General features: G+C 40.2%; 1 protein-coding gene across 7 annotated transcripts in view; it reads right to left on the reverse strand.

Moving 5' to 3' along the window:
* RHOBTB1 (Rho related BTB domain containing 1) overlaps positions 1-25,210 on the reverse strand; it is a 122,840-nt gene that overhangs the window by 62,411 nt on the left and 35,219 nt on the right. For 3 of the 7 annotated variants that reach the window (XM_047825544.1, XM_047825545.1, XM_047825543.1), the window contains one exon: positions 936-986. The gene's annotated coding sequence lies outside the window, so the exon portion shown is untranslated. Of the gene's footprint in view, positions 1-716; positions 809-935; positions 987-3,148; positions 3,437-3,831; positions 3,906-25,210 lie in introns of those variants that run through there. The other 4 variants (XM_047825547.1, XM_047825546.1, XM_047825542.1 and 1 more) reach the window with 4 other exon arrangements.

Consider the following 25,210-nt stretch of genomic DNA (forward strand, 5'->3'; position numbering starts at 1 on the left):
GCCTTTTGGCATGCATGATCTTGATGTATTCTTTAACTTTTCATACGTGGATGTTTAACATCTTGCCTTTTAAATCTGTTCATAAGATCCTTAAGACCACAGACCCCCTGATAAAAACTTTCTTAAATCTTAGAGAGTGCCATGCCAGAAAGTACACATGAATACTTATTATTTCACTGTTTTATTTAAGAGAATGGTATTTATTCTTTTTCAGCAGTTGGGCCATTTCATGTTATTATATGAACTGTAATCACCATGTTATCTTAGGCAAGTCACTTAACCTTTCTTTGCCCCAACTTCCCTATTGGAGAAGAATTTTTCAACTAGAAAGTTTAGGTTTTAGAGTAAGATGGGATTTTTAAAAAATCCTATTTCTTCCATTTACTAAAAGTAGGAATTGAATATATTATCTAACCTCTCTACACTTCCAATTCTTCACCTGTCTTATGGGGATCAAGAGAGTGGTTTTACTCCACAGGGTTTTTTGTTGGTTTTTGTTTTTAGGTGCAGAATGAGAACATAAATGTAAAGAATGCAGCACATTAACTGAAAATAAAAAGAGAGCTATTATTATATCAAGTTTCTTCCAGCTCTAGAGTGTTAAGATTAGGGTAGAAGTAAAACTTTAATAATCAAACACCCAGATCCCCAGTATCCTCAATGATTCTGGCATCCCTCTGATCCCAACATAAAAAAAAAAAAGTCAAAGTACAAACCTATTCAAGGTCCATTTTAGTGCCATTTTACTCACAGAGTAAATAGAATAATTTTATTAATCGTTGAACTTGTGATGCTCATAACTGAGTCCCTGAAAAAAATGTTAAAGTCAATTGTTTTAAGACAAATGACTAAGAAACCTGTTCTGAAATACATGCTCAGAATTAGACACAAGATGTCATCGAGCTATGGCCATGGGTTTGCACAAAGACACTGACCTGGCTTGCTGGAAGTGAAGAACAGAACACCCTGCTCACAGCTGGGCTCACCTACATAGAAAAGAGAAACACTTTATAAGACTTACTTCTGGCCAGAAGCACATGGACAACCACTAACATTTTCAACACATAATTTTCTGTCCCCCCACCCCCCGAAAGGGCAGAATCCGCTTTACTTTTGCCAAGTGCCAGTGTTAAAGTGGCATTTCTTTGGGTCAAATACTTCCTGAAATAGCTAGGTTAACATTTTGTAGCATTTGTGAAAAATGTATTTCTGAGCATTTGGGGATGATACAAAAAAAGCACTTGGCCCAAACCCACGGATGGGAACAAGGAAAACCTTACAGGCATTTTACCATACAGAAGTCATACACGTGGACACACTACTCTTCCTAAATAACATTTTTTGGGCTATATTATCATAAATAAAAGGCCATATGCTTCTAGGTTTTTCCTTTCAAGTTATATTTGAATAGTTTATAAGTTTATAACTTACAAAACTCGTCATTGGGTGAATGACATCAAATTATTTGTGTTTCTATTTTTACCTCTGTGATCACACACAGCACTACGTACTTACATTTGTACTACCTTCAAAATTTGGGATAAAAACAATCAATGGGCAAGGTCAGAAGAATACTGACCATGATTTTATTGTTTCCCAATAATCATTTCAAAGTCTTCCACACTGAGAGGAACTGGTTAAACCCCTTTCCCACTATATCTGCATATGATCCAGGAATCTCAGAGGCAACCTCATATAATAATTGACTGCTTACTCCACCTGCAGAGCAGTAGGCAGACATTATTTATACCGAAAATAACTCGTGTTTATTTTCTACCAACCAGTGACTCTTCTGCATCCACAAAGTTATTGGAAAGGAAATAGAATTCCAAATTTTAAAGTGTTTGTAAACAAACTTATCAATGTATGTTTAGAAAAGCCTGGAGCTTGTAGGAGGTCACACAACCACAGCCTATTGGCTATTTATATCTGCTGATAGTGAGAGGACTTTATACAAAGATGAAAACTACCAATAACAATATTTTCCTCAGTTTAGAGAGGATACACAGGCCAGTGTAAACTATACAGCATAGCCCTAGTTGAGGATGAGGGAGCCCCAAACTAGAGAAACCTCAAGTTGAGCACCTGGCTGGAGTCCAGCAGAACTGCATGAACAGAACAGGTTCGGGGGAGTTCAAAGTCAAGGCGACTCTTCTGGTCTTAACTTCCTGGATCTTCCTAGGCCTGGATGTCTTTGTATATATATCAACCTTCATGCAATTTTTCCCCCAGCAAATGTGTACAGTCAGCTCGAAAGGCACAGCTTGTGTGCTGACGTGCAAAGCCAAGTCAAAACCCTGCGCTTGGCGCTCCCTTCTAACTTTCTGGCTTGTCCAAGTCTAAATATTGACATTGCTCCTCAGTTGAGATGTTTGATACTGCTGAGGATAGAAAAGGCTCAGCTAAAAGTAGGATCTAATGATATATTTTTACATAGTTGTGCCTTCTTTCCACTCCTTCCTTCCTTCCTTCCTTCCTTCCTTCCTTCCTTTTTCTTTCTTTCGAAAGGGTGTTGGATTCCCTTGTCTGCACATCTCCCCTTCCCCACCCTTCACGCCATTGTTCTCCCCGAAAGCTGAGCACACAGAAGCAAGGTAAGGTGTTTTGCAAGCCCCTCATGGCAGCTCCTCCTGTTGTCACAGCAACTCACAACAGATTCCATAGACACGGGATTGGGGGTGGGGAGCGCCAAACTGTGGGCTGACCCGTCAACTCTCCAGGGGGTGCAAGCGTTAAAGGGACTAGCGATCCACCTTTTCAGGTCCTCCGGCTCCCCACCACTGTTCTTCGAAGGAAAAGAGCCCTGTCGTCGACGCGGCACCACCCCCTCCCTAGCGCCGCCAGCCTGCTAAGGGTGCCTGTTGTACATTTTCTCAGCTCCAAGAAGGGGTGCGGCTGTGCGGGCGCTCCTAGAAATCTCTTCGGCTTGCCTCTGCCGTGAGAGTTCCCGGCCTCGCAGAGAGGCGAGGGCGGCTCCCACAGCAGCTCGGTCCCACAACTCTCTCTCGGGACGCTGCGGGCCGCTTGGCGCGGCCCCGAGGCCCCCACCTGCCCCCCGCTGGGGCCCGGGCGGTGGGGAGGGGGGCCCCGCGGCGGCTGCTCCAAGAATAAGTTTCATACCATAGCGCACTCACGACACAGAACCTACCCAGAAGCCGAGCGAGACGCGAGCTCTCTCCGCCTTCAAGGGGTGGGGGGAGTGTGTAGGGGGGTCCCCGCCACTCAGCAGCAGCCACGACTGCGCGCGGTCGCGGGTGTGCGGGACCCCTGCGCGCCGCGTGCAGCCCGCCGCCCAACTTTGCACAAAGGCAGCATGGCACTGCCTCCCGGTTCGGGCTCGCCCGGCGCCGCGGCCGCTCTTCCCGGTCCGGGGGAGAGGGGCTCGCCCTTTGCCACCCCAGCCCTCCCCGCTTGCTTGTGCCCCCACCCCGCTCCCGGGCGGGCCAGCCTGGCGGAACCCAGCGGCCGGCCCCGAGCTCCGCCGCCGTGGCGGCCGCCGCTCGCACTGTGACGTTAGCAGCCTTCGCGGCTATTTATATCCACACGATTGGATTTCATTCATGAAACCAGGGCCTGGTGTGTCTGTGCGCTGGGGCGCCGGTGGCAAAGGTGCCTTAGCTTTACGCAGATCCGGGGGGGCCCGGGCTGGGAAGCGGGCTGCCCGGGACAAACAGGCGCAGAGCGGGGAGACCCCGACCCTTCTCCCACGCGGCAGGGAGGGTCGGGTCAGGGCGACCTGTGCCCCCTCTCTATTCCCCAGCGCCCCACCCACACCCCAACAACTGATGGCCCTTTGTCCCAGGCTCTGGAAAAGTAAGTTGGGCCACTAACCGGCTGGGCAGCATGGCTTTCTTCCCCCTAGGAGCTGACCGGCCGCGGACTCCGAGGGAGGACATTGGCTTTTGTTTCAAAAGCGAGCCCAGCTGCTGACTAAGGACTGCGTTAGCCCAGCCTCCTCCTCTCCTGGGAGGTTGCACGTGCTGCCGGGCTCCCCCCTCTGGGTTACCTTCCTCTGTGACTTGGGGTCCCCGCAGGGGGCGTAAGCACGACTTGGCTGTCCCCAGAACCGAGGAAGGAGGGGATTTACGACCTCCTACAAATGGCTGAGTGAGGAAGTGAAATTGGCGTCGGGCGCTCATGGGTTGTCAGTATTCTTGGAAGGCCAGGACAGTGCATTCCTCCTCATGAACTTTCCCCCCTCTTCTAGGCTGGCCGTGATCCCTGAGGACAGGACCAGGGGTAGTTTTCATGCATTCACATAACAAAAACTTATTGAGTGCTCACCCAGTGTCAGGTGCCCTGCGAAGCTCTAAGAGAGAGACAACGAACACAGCCAGCTTTGTCCTGGCCCTCAAGGAGCTTTCACTCAGTCTGCTAAAATTAGGGTGCCTTAAACCTCCTTAGTCCTGGCGGATAAAGAACTGGGGGATAAAGGTATTGATGTGTTCAGCTGCCTTAGGAACTTATTCATTTTATAAATGTAGATGGCTGTGTACCAAGGGGGATACAAAGATGGCAACAATGTGCCCTTAGTCCCCAAGGAGTTTTCAGGTACTGTGTTCCTAAGGTGTTGAAAAGCTAGGGAAAAGGGAGCCTTTTAAGGGCAACTGCTTTGTTCAAGCCATCCCCATTGAACTGTCTTTGGAAATGGAGTCATGGGTCCATAATCTTTGATATCCAGAAGAGAGAGAGGGTAGTGAAAAGTCAAACATGGGGATCTACTCTAAGAACTTCAAGACAGAGACCTGAGGAGGTGATCGTTTACTTGGCCCAAAACAGACCTCCCTTAGTCTATTTAAAAATGACCCTATTTTGAAAGGTTTAATCAATACAGATTCTTTTCAGGAACACATTTCTTGGGAAAAGTTAATTAACCCTGTTCATTGCTGGCAATCAGTCCTTTTTATTGCAAGCTATTTCTCTTCAAACTGCTCTGGGGACTAAGAAATAGGGTAGAAATTCAAAAGAAACAGGAACCAACATGTATTGCAGCACTCATATGTGGTAGGTGATAGTCTAGGAGGTTTAAAGCAATTTTCTCAATTAATACCAATGATGAGGTGGGTGCTATTATCATCATAACAATTTTATATATGAGAAACTGAGGCATGCAGAAGTAGGTGTTTGTTTTTGTTTTTTAGATTTTGACAGCTGCATTTGCACAGCTGTTAGCCTGGCCAAGACCTTCTTTTAACGATGTTGACAGCGTTAGCCCGGCCAAGACCTTCTTTTATCATTAACTTGCTTTTTGACATCCTTTCTTTCATTTCCTCAATTATAAATTTAAAAAGAATTAAGCAGCATGCTTAAGCACAAACAAGTACTAGGACCAGAAAGATACCTATACAAAGATACCCATACCCAGTTGACAGGCTACCTACCATTTGCCATCCACCCCCAGGGGACACAGAGGCTCACTTAGGTCTTCCAGAAGATGCTTCTTATAATAGGAGCTAAATAACAAATAGTCATCATGGAACTACCCAGTTTGATGTCTAAATTTGAGGGAAACTGACAGGAAGAACTTTCAGGAAAATAAACTGGTGTAAATGGTAAATCAGATAAGGCAGAGGAAAAGTCACTGTTCCAGGAAGTCCTTTCAAACAAAAGCAGTGATCTGAGGAAGAGATTGCCATAACGGTGCTTTGTAGCCCCCAAATGTTACACAGAAAACCCCTGATTCTGTAAAAGTGGGAGAAAATGAGCAAAAAATATAGACTATATTATGCCAACAAGAGCGAAAAGGAACACAAAGAATCCCTTGAGTCACTGCCATGAGTGTATCCTCGTTCTTATTACCGCAGAATAATTCACATTTAAATACTAAAATTGTTGCATGGTAATAAAATCAATACTATTAGCTTTTAATAAATATTCAAAATTGGTACTTCAGCTTAATTAAACCAACACTGTATTTAAACACTTTTGGAATTGCTTGAAAGCGGTGTAAAAACTTTTGACTAGCTTTTATGGTAAATATTTACCAAAGTCATAGGATTAAAAAAAATTCCCACAAGCAAGAAACAGAACTGTTTCATTATCACAAATGAACTTCCTCCTCCTACCTCTTTGTATTTGCATCCCCCCGCAACATTAATCTGTCCTTCATCACCAGAGTTTTGCCACTGTGAGACTGTTAAATTAACCGGTAGCATACAGTTGACTTTTTTTTTTTTTTAACGAAGCATAATGCCCTTGAAGTTCATCCAGGGTGTTACATGTATCACTAGCTCATTCCTTTTTATTACTAAATAAATTTCTATTGCATGGATGCATCAGAGTTTGTCCATCCATTTACCCACTGAAGGATGTTTGAGTAATTCTCAGTATTTTGCTGTTACCAATAACACTTCTGTAAACATTTGTGTATAGACATTTGTATGAACATGGGTTTTTATTTCTTTGGGATGAATGCCAAAGAATACAATTGTTGGGTCATATGCTAAGAAACTGTCAAACAGCGTTCCAGAGTACCATTTTACATTTCCACCACTAATGTTTGAGAGATCTAGTTTCTCCACATTCTCACCAGCCTTTGGTATTATCACTATTTTTTTAATTTCTTTTTTTTAAGTTTATTTATTTGAGAGAGAGGGAGAGCATATGCACATATGCATAAGCAAAGGGCAAAGAGAGAGACAGAGAGACAGAGAGACAGAGAGACAGAGAGAGAGAGAGAGAGAGAGAGAGAATCCCAAGCAGGCTCCACACTGTGGAGCCCTATTGAGGGCTGGAACATTAACCATGAGATCATGACCTGAGTCGAAGTTGGAAACTTAACCAACTGAACCACCCAGGCTCACTATTTTTTAAAAACACACTTGTTCAGTAATTTTGTTGGGACAACACATTGTTTTAATTTTCATTTCCCAAATGTCTAATGATTTTGAACATCTTTTCTTGTTCTTTTTTGCCATCCATATCCCTTTTTTGCTGAAATACCTGTTCATGTCTTTTGCTTATTTTATAATCGGAATATTACTATTTTTAATTACTGAGTTTTGAGAGTTTTTTCAAAAATATATTCTAGGATTGGGGCGCCTGGGTGGCGCAGTCGGTTAAGCGTCCGACTTCAGCCAGGTCACGATCTCGCGGTCCGGGAGTTCGAGCCCCGCGTCGGGCTCTGGGCTGATGGCTCAGAGCCTGGAGCCTGTTTCCGATTCTGTGTCTCCCTCTCTCTCTGCCCCTCCCCCATTCATGCTCTGTCTCTCTCTGTCCCAAAAATAAATAAACGTTGAAAAAAAAAATTTAAAAAAAAAAAATATATATATTCTAGGATAATAGAATTTTCAAAGTGCAAATTAAATACTACCGCAAGACCATTCTAATTTCGATGCCATCACTATTGTTCAACATTTCTGTTGCCATTAGTTTTATAGAGAACATTCTCAGACAGTTACATGAAGTATTCTAAAGCACTTACATGAAACCTCTCTAGTGAGAGCCCTTTCAGGGTTTTATAAACCTGCATTTCAGCGGTGGGTAACAGCCTCAGAACGGCCAGCGCACGGGGTTGCAGCCCAAGACCCCGAGACCACGCCGCCGCGCAGGCGCAAACGCTCCTCCAGCGCCCAGGCCCAGCGAGGCAGCTGCCCCAGCCGTGGGCGCCCTGAGGAGGACCGCCTTGCGCGGTAGGCGTCATCCCCCTTGGACGTGGGGAGGGTGTCGTTGCTATTTGGAGAATAGTATCCTGGGTGGCGAGTTCCAGGTGTTCCAGAGAAATTTCATGGGCAAGTACTACCAAGTGTTGAGCGCGTGGAAGGGAATGAACTCACCCATGTTTTTAAGAACAGGTGCGTTTGGTAGAAAGATGCTAAAAAAAACAGCTGTTGGAGCAGATTCCTGGAGTTACACGGCAGCTCACGTAACGGCCAACAAGTCCGCTGCACTGTGAAAATGCTAGTGGCATGGTTGATCTACTGACCCACATTTTTGGGTTTTCTGGCTTTTAAAGAAACGTTTCTGGACTCCTGAACAGAATAGGGTCTCTGGGCCCTGGCCTCAAGCGGTGGTTTAATGGCGACTTGCTTGTACATCTTGCATGCTAGAAGAACCATGACTCTAGCCCCCACTGCCTGGCAGTGGGGTCGGTCTGGTCAGTGGGGTCCAAAAGGCTGGGTGCGGCTCGGCTAATAATGACAGGCAGGTAAGATGGACCCTGGTGTGGGTCTCTTCATTAATGCCAAACATTGAAGGCTCAGAAAGGAAATGACCTGAGCCTTCTGGCATCTCTGTTTCTCCTGAAAGATTTTCTGTATTCAGGAATTCTAGTACTTCTTCTGCCAGAGTAGATACTTCTCCAAGGTGTCAGACTACTCCTAGGCCAGATGTTGTCCAGCATTCTTTAGGGAGGGTAGGGGCCCATCCCTAGCTTTCATGTAGTTGATACATCAATGAAATGGAGACACCTGAGGTCAGTGAATCCTTTCTGTCCCATATACTACAGGCAGGTTTTGCATGAATCTGTATGTTCATAGCTTTTTCACTTGGATAAAAGTAAAAACCCTTAAGTCCAAGTAGCTAAGCTGTGTGTGTGTGTGTGTGTGTGTGTGTGTGTGTGTGTGTTTGACTACTTGGAAATTTATCTCAGGTGTTACTCAAACCAGTTCTTGAGATCTCTGAAGGTTCTACTTTCTGTTCACTGTTTTGGGGAAATCTTGTCTGTGGGAATCAACGGAAAGAGATGTCCTTTACCTAAAAACTACAAGTGGAAATGAACTCCTAGTCTTGGGTTTGTGGTCCAGTTATCACTGTTTGTCCTAATTTAGTCTGTATGAGAAACTTAAAAAAATTTTTTTTAATGTTTATTTTTGAGAGAGAGAGACAGAGCACAAGCAGAGGAAAGGGGGAGAAAGAGAGACAGACAGACATGAAGACACAGAATATGAAGCAGGCTTCAGGCTCTGAGCTGTCAGCACAGAGCCCATCACGGGGCTTGAACCCACAAACTACAAGATCATAACCTAAGCTGAAGTCGTAAGTTAACCGACTGAGCCACCCAAGTGCCCCTGAGAAACTTTTTTTTTTAAAGAGCCATTTAAGTATAGATAGATATAGAAAGTATAGGTAGATGGACAGACAGATGAATACATGAATACTTAAAATAATCTAGTGGATCCAATCTTGGAATTTTCATGATACCCTTTTAAAGATAGAAACATTAAATATTAGGTACTTTTTAGTTCTATGAAGGCAAACATGTTTTTCATATTGGAGTTCCTGTTTTACTGGGCACTAATGGATATAGGCTATGTGCTGGAAATTGACACTAAGGTATTCTTTTTTTTATAGCATGTTAAATATATTTGTGCAGGTTTGCATAAAAATCCTTTCTGTATGGGGTGCCTGGGTGGCTCAGTCTGTTGAGTGGCTGACTCTTGATTTCAGCTCAAGTTATGATCCCAGAGTTGTGGGATCAAGGCCTCTGTTTGGCTCAGCATTGAACATGGAGCCTGCTTGAGATTCTCTCTCTCTTCCTCTGCCCCTCTCCCCTGCTTGCACTTCTCTCCCTCTCTCTCTTTAAAATAATAATAATAATAAATCCTTTATGGATCCGTTCATTAGGTTTTCTGTTGGCTTGGGGTGAGTCTGGCAAAAATGTGATTTTTGCAAGCTCCGCAAATCTAACTACATTTCTTCCTGCCCAAATCTCTCATACCAAGATGGTGTTCTGCTGGTCTAGCTCAGCAGAGGAGGTAAGAGGAGGTAAAAAATAGCTTTTGTGTTTATCTGCAGGTCTTTCTTTAGTATGGCATTACTAATTGGAAAATATATGTCATACCTTTAGAGAGAAGGAAAACACAACAATCTAATGCACAATGTATATATTTGATTTTTTTAAATATGATTTTTAAAGTAAAGGTATGATTCTTTCATAAAACTATGAAAACATGTATCATACCTCTAGTAAGCAGAAAAACACAACAGTCTAATGCACAATGTGTATCTTTGATTTTTTTTAAAGTAAATATGATAAAAAAATCTGCACGTGAAAAAAAATCTGCACGTGAAAGGGGTATTTCTTTCAGGAATAAGCTATATTTCTAATATTAAAAATGTGTTAATGCTAGACTTAAGATTTACCTAGTGAAAAGTATATGACAATATTTATGTATCATAACATATTTAAGGCTATCTTGCCTGACCAACTGTTTCATACAAAAAATACCAAACTGTTTCTCTTCATGAAACAAGTGAAAACAACAACAACAACAACAACAACAAAAACCCACCACCACCAAAACTCCAGAAAACCCAAACACACATAGTGTACTGGACACAGTAGGAAAATATAATTGTATTTTGGCTATCCCATCAACGAGCCACATAATTCTGTGCTCATCCCTTAGTCCATTGTATCTCAAAGTTCCATATATAAAATGAGGAAAAGAAACACAACTTTATAGAAGTTGTTAAGAGGACTATATGAACAAATGTTTGTGGAAAGTGTAAATATGAAGCTCTGTACACACTGGTAAATGTAAAAATGGACTCATCATGAGGCCACTCAAAAGCACTGTGCAGCACAGAGTATCACTTGATTTGGGAGTGCCAAAGATCAATCCTATAGGAACTATCTCATTCCCACAACTCATCTCTGAGTGCTGACTGTAAGTATTAGACATAATAGCTTCCACCAAACTCTCTCCATAAGGTAGAAAGTTTAATATTTGAGATTTGACTTTTTGCTCTGCCAGTGATTTGCAATTGCTGCATTTTCTCCCATCCATAGAAGTGAGCTAAACTACATTCAGAAACTAGAAAAATAAATGGACCACACAGACACACACAGCCCAATTCAGAAGAATAATTCCACCTATGTTCGTATCACATTTTTCTGCTTACCCAGCATCTCTAATATATGTGTCACTTAATCTTCATGACAAGCTTGAGAATTATCTCAAATATGAGAGATGGGAATGAAGTTTCCTAGACAGTGACTTGCTCTCCGTTAGTACAGGGGCACCAGAATTCTAACCTGATTGTCTGGCCATGTGGAAGTAACTATTCTGAGGTAATCTAGTGTACAGTAGACTAACTTGTGTGCAGATACCATTACACAACTTACGTATGGATACATGGTTGTAAGAAACACAAGTGGCCTGGAAGCAGACCCACCAGTCAGCCCCTAGGAAGAAAGCTGAGTTGTGGAGGCTTTTCCTTCATTGGCATTTGCCCTGTTTTCATAATGATTCCTTATCTGAAAACACAGAGGAGCTGACTCCTGGCCCTGGAGACAAGAGCAGCTGTATTTGTGCACACAACTGAGTCTCTCCTTAGCGCTGTAAATATTTATGTTTGCTGTAATATTTCACATGACCTCTAATGTACCACTTGGTAAACTCCCCTTTATGGACAAGTAGTTAGCTGCATCACATGTGAGTGAGATAAGCAGTTAGACGTCAAGATCGATACTGAAGGAGCACAATCCCTTAGCCTGTAAACATAAGCTGATGAGTCCTGGGCTCAGGCATAGGTTCTCACTTCCCATCCTCCTGTCAGTCTTAGAAAACACTGAGATTTTGCTGAAGGGCATGGCAGTGCCCTTGTGTTTCCATTTCTACAGAGCCTTGAACAGCAGGGTGGGCAAGAAGGCCCACACTGAATGGTTTTCAATAATGTTACATGAGAAAGCTTGTACCTTAGTTCTACCTTCTAACTACTCATATATACAGGCCACCTGTGTTACTTGTGAAAAAGCTGCAATCTTAAGGGAAAACTACCCTTCATGGTTTCATTTGTTCCACTGTAATCACGACATTACATTGGTCATTCGTGAAAAGGTACTTTGAGGTCCTGAAAGTGTTTTGCAAAGATTAAAGTGTAAAAATAAAAAGATAAGGTACTAGTATGCACAAATAATAGTAGTAAACACCAAGATCACCACCAGACGTTTTAATCCATAATTATATTAGTATTCAGTAAGCACCTGCTATGTGTTGGGCATGGTGCTAAATGCTTTCACATTGACATTAAATCCTTACAGTGACTTTATGAGAGAGGTACCACTATCATCCCCATTTTATAGATGAAGAAACTGGGGACCAGAAAGGTCAAATCACTTGCCAGAGGTAAAATACCTATTTAAGTATTATTCATTCTAAAGTTCATTTATTTTATTTTGAGAGAGAGAGAGAGAGAGAGAGAGAGAGAGTGCGTGCGTGAGCCTGAGAGGGGAAGGGGCAGAGAGAGAGGGAGACAGAGAATCCCAAGCAGGCAACTTGCTGTCAGCACGGGGCCCAACATGAGGATTGATCTCAGGAACCATGAGATCATGAGATAAGCTGAAATCAAGAGTAAGCCATTTAACCAACGGAATCACCTAGGTGCCCTAAGTATTATTCATTTTAAAATAGGAACTCCTGATAAAGATTCTACTTCCATATAATTAGCACTTCATATTTATGATTCCTTATTTATTCAAAGTAATGCTGTATGTATGACAGTGTATGACATTGCATTGTGTCATTGGACACTAATGGGCCACAGCGTCTCTTAAACTCTAATATCAAACTCAGGTAAACTGCCTTAATACTTTGTATTTTAGAAATCTCTGGTAGGTTAAAGGTTAAGTAGAGTTGAAGGGTGCTCATTTTTATGGGACGACAATTTCAGGATTCCCAGGGTCCTTGACAAGATGGCCAATACCTGTGGGTCAGGTGTGGATGAGTGATATGGCCTCACCACCACCATGTCACAGAAAGCACATAATTCATGGAAAAATATACGATGCAATCCCCAGTCCATTTCTTGATATTTCTTGAAATTAAAATATTGCTCTACTTCCTAATGGAACAAGTGGCATACTATAATGGTTTCACCTTGTGCCAGCAATGTCAAGTTGATGAGATAAGAGGGGAAGGTTATGCAGGAAAAACCCAGCTCATTTTAACAGATGATGTGATTATGAAGTCTGATTTAAATATATGGGTAATACAGATAAGGCAGGGACTTAGGCTCCTAGTGAGCTTATCATTCTCAATTACCAAGTGAAGGGTATTTCTTGATGTTTAAATATCCACGTCTATCTCCACATCTATCTAGTGAGGGAATAAGCTGTATACGTAAGAACTCATTAGTTTGAAACTGATGCTTCTTTCTTTCTCATTCTTGGCCAACCTGAAATCCCTGTTGAAGATGTGGCATCCCTCACTCCTTTCTCTGAGTCACATAGCACCTGAAGGGACAGTGGTATTTGTATGATGGGTACTAAATGCAAAACCCACAGGCAACAAAGCAGTACCTGAGTGTCTTCTTAGCAGTTTGCAATAGTCCAATCCAAACGATACCTCTTTTTAATAGTAAAGGTGATGTATCATCTGTGAATGGAAGTGGTTCTTCTGCTTTCTATAGAACAAAAACTGTGCTCGTATAAGCACTACTGCTTGTACTGTGAGATTATTGCTGGGCTTGATGTTTTTCTCAATAACACACTTGAGGTGACTAATGGATGAAAATAAGCATATATGTCCTGCACAATAGTTTATAAATAGAAACAGTAGGCACACAAAAGACATCCTGGTATTCTTTTTAAATTTGCACTCTTGCATACTATACAATAATGGGGGACTGAGACACTGGGAGATACTGAACCACCTTCTGACTGATGAAGGAAACATTAGCTTATATACAGTATAGTTAAAGCTTTAAATTTATTTTAATTGTATTCCGTTTTATTCTGATTTTATTAAGCTTCATTACTAAAATGTAGCTAACTTAATTAGCAACTATATTTTGGTAAACTTAGCAACTATAATTTAGAACACTTGATTAACTAGTTCATCACCTTTTTAAAGCCCTACCAAATATGTGCACAATGATAAAGATAGCCTTGTTGGCTTGCAAGTTAGGTAACAAGAACTTGAGACTGACAGTTTTCAACTCCTTGTGGGAGAATTTCCTTGAGCAAGTCAAGTCACTTCTCTCGGGGCTCAGTTTCCTCATCTATGAAATCAAGAGCTCACACTGGAGCATAAGAATTTATTTCAGTCTTGCGTTCCAGAGTGACTTCACTACTCATGTTGGAATTATTATAAAAAGGCCAAATATAGTTGTTTCAAAAAGTGTGTCATACTTTTGTTATTATGAAAGATTCAAGAAACATTCAGCAAGCATTGAATGAGTTCCTTGCATGTACTTATTACTAAATTAAGCTGAGTTCCTTTAATTACTCACTGATAGTCCTCATTTGGCTTGGGGTTAAAATACAGGACACCCAATTACATTTCAGTGTCTCATGCAATATTTGGGACATACTTATATTAAAAAATTATTGATTGTCTGAAATTCAAATGTAACTGGGTATCCAGTTCTTATTTTAATTAATTAATTTGCTATATCTGGCAATGTAATGGGTTGGAAAGGATAAGGAACAGGGAGAAAAATTGGATGGAAGGAAAGCAGACAAAAATATTTTTGGAATTATCAAATAGTGAATTTAATAGTAAATAGGAGATATATTAATCAAGTAGCTTTTCCCAATTCTCTTGGAGCAGTCCTGAGTGAAACTCTATTAATAAAGGGGAATAGACTTTGTTTATAAATGGTCAAGTAAGTTTGGGAAATACTTTGCATTCTGTCCTCTTCTTAAAGTTATATTTCTTATTGCAAGACTTCTCAGGATGTTTATATGTGACAGTAAATTATGCAACGATAAGAGGAAAATAGCCTTATGCTGAATAGCCCATATTTATTTGATGAGGAACCCTTCTTTTGATATTAGAATACCTATCAACAATCCAGTGTTCCACTGAATAATGCACTTCCTGAACATCAAAGTAAATAATAGAAAAACAGTGTACTGGTGGGGCATTCATTTCAAAGAACTTGATGTGGAGGCTTCCTTCTGATTGGGCAGACATGTGGGTCACTGTGGTCAATTATTCAAGGAATAGCTGTCCTGGGTTACCCCAAACCACAGATAATTGCCAGCTATCATTACATAGCACAAATACATTCATTTAAATTGCCAGTCCAGTATACACCAGCAGTGCTGATTATAAAGCAGTATAACTATTTAGGGTAATATAGAAGCACTGACACAGTATTAGAAAGCATTTTCTTAGTCTACATTTGTGGTCTATAACTTGTAGTCAGTGATAGATACTCAGGAGAGTCCAGTTTTTGATTGCATAAGAGATAGGAACCCACATGTGCACCAAGTTTGTTTGTTGTTTGGAAAAGAATTTTGCTGTTTTAACAATTAAAGTATGCTATTGTGGCTGATGACGTATCTTTCATTTAAACACGTTATTAAATTCATAACAATTTTTAGCCATTAGTTTTCTCAACGGATACATCAAATTACTCTCACGTGGGATTCTACAAAAGTTTTAGTTGGGACTCATTTGTTTATAGGCTGACAGTGCTCTTCTGAATGACTTCAGCTGTTCCCAAACAGTTTGGTGCTGTGCTGTACCCACCACTAAGTGTTAGGAGTCAGCTCAGATTCCCTCCTCCTCCTGTCTTCCAAACCAACCTGAATCAAATGCTATATGGTACTGAGAATGATGCAGGTCCAAGTGAGTAAGTAATAGAAGGGAAGAAAAAACACCACAAAGTTTTTGGATAATCACAAATTTAGTAGTCCCGTTCTGAGTAACTGAAAGATTTTCTTAATAATTTGTCCAATGATAATAACACAACAATATTTATTGATTGCTTACTCCATGGCTACACAGTGTTTAGTGGTTTGCATGCTTTATCTCATGTAATCCTCAAGGCAACTCTGTGAGGTACTTTTATCCTCTTGTTCAGGTGGGAAAGCTGAGGTATAGGGAGGTCAGTCACTTGTGCAAGGTCACATCCCTAGAAAGACGACTTCAAGGATTAACATCCTAAGTCTAAATTCAATCCCAAATTCATACTTGTTATATAGGACTGCTGCAAAGTGGAAGGACTTACTGTGAGCAGATACCACTTGTGAGTGTATTTTCTGTGCTTTACCAGAACAGACACAGATTTCACTGTTAATCGGATTAAAAAGTCAGTAATTGGATCCTCAAAACATGTGGTTAAAAGAGTCAGTGCAGGGAACAAAAAGGCTAATACCAAATTAAAGGAGGTGGAAAAGTCAAGCACCTCTAAGGAAGAAATCACAGGGAACTTGACTTGCTTCCATTTTTATATGTATAAAATCGAAGCTTGAAAACATTTAGTTTCAAGCACAGTGTATTAAAAGAATGCTAATGCAATCCTAAGTTTTCTGAAAAATGCTAAACTCTCATTTCTTTTAAAAACCAAAATTTATGTCGCACCTGGGTGGCTCAGTTGGTTAAGCATGTGACTCTTGATTTCGGCTCAGGTCATGATCTCACAGTTCGTGAGATGGAGCTCTGCATGGGGTTCTGCCCTGACAGCACAGAGCCTGATTGGGATCCTCTGTCTGCCCCTGCACCACTGCTCTCACTTGTTTGCTCTCTTTCTCAAAAATTAATTAATAAACTTTAGCCAAAAAAAAAAAACCCTCCAAAAAATTCCAAAATTTCCGAGCTGGCCATCTTGCAGAAGAAACTCAACAGGTTTTAGTTTTAAAGGGTTTGGGACCTTGATATTACACAGGTCAGAGGAGCTACATTACTTTTGATGAGTAAGCATAACTGGATCTTTAAAAACTTGGAATTAAAATATTGTTTACATATGAATTTCTAAAATATTTTTATTTGAGAAAATCTCACAAAATATCAACTATCGACCATATTTTCAACAGAGGACAATGTGCAATGGCACATTCTGCCTGTGGGTGGTAAGGGTGTCAGAATCTTCCAAGAAATGTCCCAGAAGGAACATCATTAATGTTAGGCCTTGAAGGATGACAGGGACTCTCATAGGAAGAGAGAGGTGTGGAGGAGAGTCATTCTGTGCAGAAGGAAGAACATTAGCAAAGTTCTGACAGTAGGAAACAGTATGATAGTTTTCAGTAATTAAAAGTAATCTGTGTGGCCATGTTGCAAGGTGAAGTATAAAGATTACCCAGCTATCCAAACAAACAGAACCCTTGGATGTCATTCTAATGAACTTGCTTAAGGACACAGTGAAACTATATGAGTGACTTTTAAAATTGTACTTAAATGAGGTGTAGTTTGCATACAGTGGAATGTCTATAACTTATGTTCATTATCTGTCAATACCTATGTGACCACCACTTGGATCAAGATGAAGCCATCATTAATACTCATGACAAAACTTGACATCATGAGCATATACCCACAAATCCTGAACATATTATCAAATAAAAAAACATTAGCAAATCTAGCAATTTAACAAAGGACAACATATCAAGACCAAGTGAACAGGAATGCAAGGTTGGTTTAACATTCAAAAACCAATAAAGTAAATCACTATATTAGTAGAATAGAAAACTATATGATCATCTCAATAGATACAGATACAGTAATTGATAAAATGCAAAATCCATTCATGATAAAAACCTATTATCTGAGTATTTAAAGCAAGGGAAAGGCATGGCCAGATCAGTGCTGCTTAGGGTAGAAGACCTTTTCTGAAGCAGTCATAGATTTTGGCCTTGGAATAGGGAGCTAAGGATGACATTCTCTAGGAGAAGCTTCCAGAGATATGGGAGAAAGCAAAATCCACAGACCTCTAACTTTACCACTTGAGAAACTGTGCCAAGTGCTGACTGCCAAGTGAGCAATAGATTTACTCCAGACCTCTTTAAGAGCAATGCAGACAAGCATAGGACTCAGACAGAGTCCATTAAAAATGTGATTGCACTACACATCACAGGCAGCAATGCTAATGGATATTGTTTACATGTCTCTGAGCCTGGCTGCTGTATGCTGAAACAGAAATAAGACAGAATAAAAAGCTGAAGAGCTCAGGCCTATAGTGATGGCTCAAGAAAATAAAGGTAACTGGTGGAAACCTGAGTCCCAGTTTTGTCTCCATTCTCCAGCTATGTGTCCTGTAGAAAGACAGGTTACTCCTCTGGGTCAATTTCTGTGTCTGTGAAATAAACAGATTAGCCTAGGTGGGCCATAAAATAAGTCAGATCTAGGTTTCAATCCTGGCTCTATACCATCTATGTGACCTGTGCCTCAGTTTCTACATCTGTATAATGAAAAGAAACCTCAAAGTGTTTCTCTATAGATTAAATAAGCTCATATAAGTGGAGCTGTTAACACATTCACTGAACATGAGCTCTCAATAAAAGTAGATGTTATTAATGTTTTTAAGAATTAGCTATTAGGCTTTAAAATGCCACAATGATAAACAGTAGACTGGAAATACTAATTTGTTCTGACATGGAGATTGGTAGGTGTTGTGGAAAGCTTTGAAATTCTGCATAGCCTGCCTATCATCACAGGTGGTACTGTAAGAAGCTAGATAATTTTAGCAGGAAGGAAAACAGAAGGGTAGATATTCTTTCATGATTTAATCTTGGTAATGTACCTATGCTTTCATTACCATGTGAAAAAAACTATGATGGCATTTCTTATATTTTGATAAGTACTAAGTGAAAAATCTAATTAAATGATGTGTCCATAGAATTTCTATAGAATATAATTAATGTGACAACCAGACCCCCCTATTGATTATGGTGGTGAATTTAATCAAATAGTATGTGTATTTAAGTAATTCAACAGAATTTGCTGTCCACAGACACACATGTGGTTTTTGCCAGTTGTTAATAAGCTGTTCACAGGAACAAAGTACTCCCTTTGAGAACTAGAAATTTAATCACCTGCATTTGCAACTTCACATACTGAATCAAATAAATTAGACTGCTTTTTCTGAGAGCCATTTTCATAGTATCTATCTGAGAGTTTGAACTACTTGGTTGGACCATGTATTCAAACTGAAAATACTCATAAGCAAAATGTAAATGATACTACTTTTGGATCATGCCCCTACTGTGCACTTTGGAGTCTTTCTTACTTGTGGGCAGTTGTAGCCCACGTTGTGAAGGGCTTGTGGTGACTACAGCTGGAATGCACCTTCTGTGGTCTCATCAGCTGTACTGGCAGCTTGGCTACTCCCATAGGCCTGTACCCTTAGGTGCCATTGGCTACTACTCCATTGTTTATCACCTCTAATACCCATGAACTGGCCATTTCAGGAAGACGCCCTGTCACCATGGTGTCAACAGGGCCGACAGCAGGATTGTGAAGTTTTTTTCAAACTTCTTTCTGTAGCCCTTCCTCATTTTTCTACTGACTTGGGGTTGGGTTTGTGGGTAGGGGAGTCATGACTCTGTCCTGTACTCAGAGAGTCAAGTGAGCTTTACTCAGACCCTCTTTTTCTTATAAGCCTTCAATCAACCAGAGAACAAGGAGGGGTGGCTGCCATTCTCAGAGGGCCCTGGGATTTCCTGTATTACTTCAGTTGTCCTCTGTTGATGCTCAAGGGACACTGTGCCATTCTACGCAAGTTATATGCAAAACAGCCCACACCAACATCATCCGGGCCATGTAGGAAACCTTGTATTCAATGAAAACACACAACAGTGAGGCAGAAAGAAGTCTGCAAAGAACTGCCTGACAGAGTGTTAAAGTAGAACACAGGAGAGGGAAAGCCCAGTCTAGAATAGGTGGCATTGGAAAGAAAAATGCTTTACTGGCAGCCACGTGGCTTTGGAGCCGGACACCCCCAGGTTGGAACCCCGACTCCACCGCTCTCTAGCTGTGTCATTCTGGATGCATTACTTAGCCTTGTTGGGGCTCTGCTTCCTCCTCCCTAAAAAGGAGACCTGTGTGTTGCCTACACATAATAAAAGCACCGCTGTGCATATGTTACATGTACATCTAAGTAGGCTGCCTGGTGTAAGAAAATGAACACAACCATGTGGTAAATACAGCCTCACTAGAATGTCACGTAGATCTAGACTCGAGTGAAGAGACCTTGCCTGGAAAGAGCTCAGCTATTTTCTAGCTATGTGACCTTGGGAAACTCCCCCAAGCTTTCTAATTCTTAGAAATGTCTGGAATGGACTTAACTACACCCACCTAGGATCAGCATGAGTTCAAGTGCATTACTCTGTGTGCAAGTGCTTTTACAAACTGTAAATTCTAAGCAAGATAGGTTATTCTGTGGATATGATATTGCAGTGCCATTAAATGTAGTGATCATTTATAATGTTTTTAAGGGAACTGGCCATTTTTCTGCACCCGACATCCAGTGGTAGGACTACTGTGAGTAGAAAGTTTCAAAATGAGCCACATGGTAGAAAATGTCTGCTGATTATATGCAGTTAGTGGTCTAATTCTTGTTGGAACTAACATGAAAATCATCTGGTTTTCCCTGGCTTCCAATAGAAACAGGAGATACTTTCCTACAACAGATAATATATCAGAATATACCCAATGGTTATATGTTCTTTTTAAACATGAGCACACAGAAAGAGCAGAGGAGAGAGGAATGATTAAGGTTTAATAGTAGCCATTTTATAGACTCATTTCAAATTGCAAATGCAAAATAAAGTTAGGAGTCCAAATTAGCTCTTATACTCTTTCTACAAACATTTTTTTTTTTGACTTTTAGGGGAAATTTCCACACCCTCAGAAAGAAGCAAGTTATGTAGTGTTTTTTTCTCCTCATAAAATGTCTAGTGTAAATGTCTAGATCCTTATAATTTTCCGTTTTTTTCTAAAGAAGTTTTCCACTTGACAAGTACTTAGAAGCTTATCTGTCCTTTGATAAGGTCTTAAGATGATTTACTATAGCTCTGGAAATAACAGTTGGCTTAGTCAGTTCTGGGCAAATAGAAATAATTTTAAATATGCTGTGGTTCCTGGTCCAGTGGTAACAATTTTGTTCCCTGGGTTAGTCCTGGCTTCGTCAGCCTAACCTGTCCACTGACAGTACTATGATCCTGCTACTTTAAATCTTGAAAGTAACTTCACTTAAATTATCCACCGGTTTCAATGTACTTAAACAAATACGTCATTCCTTAGAGTCAGAATATCATAAATGATTACCAGACATATTGTTAGGACTGAAAGTCCATTTTCTAGCATCTCAATAAAGCCTTGATTGTAATGCAGACTGAAGGCCACAGGTACAGATATGGTAGATTTCTCCCAGGAAGTATTGCAAATATGTATAATTCCCAGCCACAGTGATCTGCATAAACAAGCAGCCACATAAACAGACCTCAGCATTTGGTTTGACTAAAAGTTATGGCAAGAATGTTCTCAGAGCCACTCACTGCTGTATCGGTAGACAATTTTCATTATCCTCTGCTCTATACAGAAAACCCAAATGGCTTAGCAAATATTGACTGAATTATAATTCTGACATCATTAATCTTTTCCTTCACATACTTGAAATGCATGTTGCTCCCAATTTCACAAGATGAAAGTGAATAAAAAGTTTAATCAGCAAATAATCTGAATACAATAAAAGAGATCCCAGAAGATAAATTTACAGGTATTATAAGAGGCTTTTAGGGCAACCTTGCAAAAGTCTCTTTTGAAAGTTGCACCCTTTGCATAAAAATGTCTCTGAGCAGAATAAAATATTTAAACAGCAACATTAACTAAAAAAGAAAACCTCAGCATTAGTAAAGTGCTCACTCAGGCTCTCCCTTCCTACTTAGGAAGCTTCCTGTGGTTCGTCATCACCTTTTAAATATAAAGTTATGTGTTCTGTTGGAACAGGACAAGGATTTCTTCAGACCCATGGGCCTCCAAGAGAAAGCCAGAATGTTTGTAAAAGGCGCAACAATTTTTGATGTTACATTGCTACACAGTTCGTAATTATTTGGGTACATTACTGTGTCATCCTTCCCTGTATCACGTAATTTAGTGTCATTTTCTTAATTATAAGGTTCCTGAAGTAATTTCTCTGTTCCACACATTACTAAATGCAACACCTGATATATGGTTCTTACACATTAGGTAATTCTTTTTTTTTTTTTTTTCAACGTTTATTTATTTTTGGGACAGAGAGAGACAGAGCATGAACGGGGGAGGGGCAGAGAGAGAGGGAGACACAGAATCGGAAACAGGCTCCAGACTCTGAGCCATCAGCCCAGAGCCCGACACGGGGCTCGAACTCCCGGACCGCAAGATCGCGACCTGGCTGAAGTCGGACGCTTAACCGACTGCGCCACCCAGGCGCCCCATACGTTAGGTAATTCTTGAGTGAATAAATGAATGAATAGGTATTCGGTAATACTATGGTTTATTTCAAACCAACTAAAGGAAAAAATTGATTTCTTTGCTTTGACACATCTTATAATTTTTTTCCCAACCATCTCAAGCCATTGCCTACTCTAAAATGCATGAAAGGTGCATGATAGGACAGTTAGGATGTGGATGTGTGTTGATATATACACTTTCTTTTCTTTCAATCTCTGTAAAAACATACTTCATGCAACATTCTTGTCTAATATTTAATGGTTTTGCTAGTTAGGTACTCAGAAATAAACACTCAGAAATATCATTGTCAACTTGCTTACAGAAGACAGGTGTGTGAGAAATGGCAAAGGGACTGCAGTAGAGGCTGGCCCAGAGAGGATACAGGACTGACCAAAAAAAAAAAAAAAAAAAAAAAAAAAAATCTTTTCCTGTGTTTTGGGCCACCGCTGCCCTCTAGGGGACATATTGAAAATAAGCAAAGTCTCTTAAACTGCCAGAAATCCGAGAAGACCTTGGGGAATCATCTCATCTATCCAACTTTTATTGAGGAGGACATAATTAAAAACTAAAATTACTTCAAGGCTAGCTGTATAATCCCAAAAATATTTTTACATTTGCATGCTTTTTTAGGATTGCCTGAATTAGAGTTACTTTCAACACGTAAAAAATTCTTTCTTTTGTCTATCTTAATTTTCCTGCAGCATTTTAAACATGTTATTTCTTGTCCTGTTAAGGAACAGCTGTTTACTATGACTAACGTGTTAGTCACTGTTTGTACTTGCAGCAGAAACCAGAAACCCCAGCCCTTTCAGTCTTTCTTTATAAAGTTAGTTCATAAAGAGAAAATGTACAAACATTTACAACGTTGTGTAATTGTAACTCATTTCTGGACAAAGAAGCCTCACTAATTCAAAGTGAAGAGCAAATATGAACTTGTGATTTTCACATGGCAGATCCAATTTGAAATACCTTCTGATCAAACTTATTTATATAAAACTTGAAAAATTGGGGGTAATATCTATTGTAATCCGACTTTACAGGCAGAAATTAATCTGCTTTCATTTCTAGAATCTTGAAGCATAATTTATATGATTAATACAAAATGAAGTTTCTGGAAGTAAATATTTGGCTTTAAGAGAGAATTTCAGGGGCGCCTGGGTGGCGCAGTCGGTTAAGCGTCCGACTTCAGCCAGGTCACGATCTCGCGGTCCGTGAGTTCGAGCCCCGCGTCGGGCTCTGGGCTGATGGCTCGGAGCCTGGAGCCTGTTTCCGATTCTGTGTCTCCCTCTCTCTCTGCCCCTCCCCCGTTCATGCTCTGTCTCTCTCTGTCCCAAAAATAAATAAACGTTGAAAAAAAAATTAAAAAAAAAAAGAGAGAATTTCATCATTTTAGGGCAATATTGCAGAATTACTTACAAAACATCTATTTGTTCATGTATTTAACATTTGTTGAGTATTCCATCACTCATAACATACTATATTAAGGATTCTAAGTGTACAAAGAAATTTACCATTCAGAAGAGAGCATAATTAGTATTACAGTATCACATTTTGCCCTGTATTTAATTGTATTCAACAAGTATTATTGAATGCTTACCTTTTATGTATATTATCTACTAGATTTCAAGTATCTCAAGAATAGGGAATTTTGCTCATCTTTGGATTATAGTATGTTGGATGATTTAATTTCTCAAGTTTCATAGTAGTGCTTTAAGCCTGTGTTGTTATTCTCAGTTTATAGATGAAATAAACTATTCAGTAATTCTTAAGCTAGCACGTAGTGGAAATTAAACCCAAGTGTGTCTGTATCCTTGACATTACGATTCCTTCCTGCTTATGTGCCTGGTGTAGCACCTGGCACCTAGTAGGTGTTAAGTAACTATTTGTAAAATAATTGTGTGCTTTTCCTTAGTAGTGTGCAGTTGACAACACAGGTTTGACCTGTGTGGGTGTACTTAAACATGGATTTTTTTTGATAAATGTAGGACAATGCTGTAAATGTATTTTCTATATGATTTTATTAATATTCTCTGTAGCTTACTGTATTGTGAGAGGATGGTATAAAATACATATAATATACAAAATATGTGTTAATTGACTATGTTATTGGTAAGGCTTCTGGTCAGTAGCAGGCTATAAGTTGTTAAGCTTTTGGGGAGTCCAAAGTTACTCATGGAATTTTGACTGTGTGTTGGGGGGTGGTTAGTGCCCCTAACTCCTATGTTGTTCAAGGGTCAACTGTATTCTTTGCCTTTATTTTGGTATTTCAAGTGCTTCAAACAATTTTGGCACATAATGGGTCTTCAATAATTAATCATTGGATGGATGAGTGAATGAAGATTTCTTGGAAGTCTTTTGTGAGTATTTTCCCACTACCTAATTCTTATGGTATATCCATAATGGTAGAATAGTCTTAAGACTGAATGAGACAAGTATTTCGTGAGATACCGTATCAATGGTAGTCTCTAGCCAGCTATGCTGGAATTCATTTTCAATTAAACTAGGGACACCGATATATTATTGACCTGCCTTGTTGGCAATTTTATTGTTTAAAAATTTGAATTGAGAGAACTGATATTTCAGAAAAAAATGAAATTCTAGTTCATGAGGGGGAAACTGGCTGGCCATGTGGAAGTAACAGGAATTTTATAGAACAATAAAAATGTAGTTTTAAAAACTGTGATGGGGATAGAAAGTCTGAAAAATATCAGACAAATATGGCAAATTTATGAGAACAGATTTTTAAAAGTTCAGGGAACAGATTAGAAGAATTCTACAGCACAAGAATTTGAAAGGGAAGATGACTTGAAAAGATTGAGAAGTTAGCAGAAATTCTAAACATACTCCCAAACTCTTAAGATCAGTTTTCCCTAGTATTAGGATTGTGAGTAATTTCTTTTATTAAATTTTTTTTTAACATTTATTTATTTTTGAGAGAGAGAGTGTGTTCACAGGTGTGAGTCAGGAAAGGGCAGAGACAGAGGGAGACAGAGGATCTGAAGCAGGCTCTGTGCTGTGAGCGCAGAGCCCAATGTGGGGCTCAAACCCACGAACTGTGAGATCGTCACCTGATCCCAAATCAGGAGTTGGCTGCCGGACGAACTGAGCTA

Source organism: Prionailurus viverrinus, chromosome D2 (genome assembly GCF_022837055.1).
Source record: "Prionailurus viverrinus isolate Anna chromosome D2, UM_Priviv_1.0, whole genome shotgun sequence".
Lineage (NCBI taxonomy): Eukaryota > Metazoa > Chordata > Mammalia > Carnivora > Felidae > Prionailurus > Prionailurus viverrinus.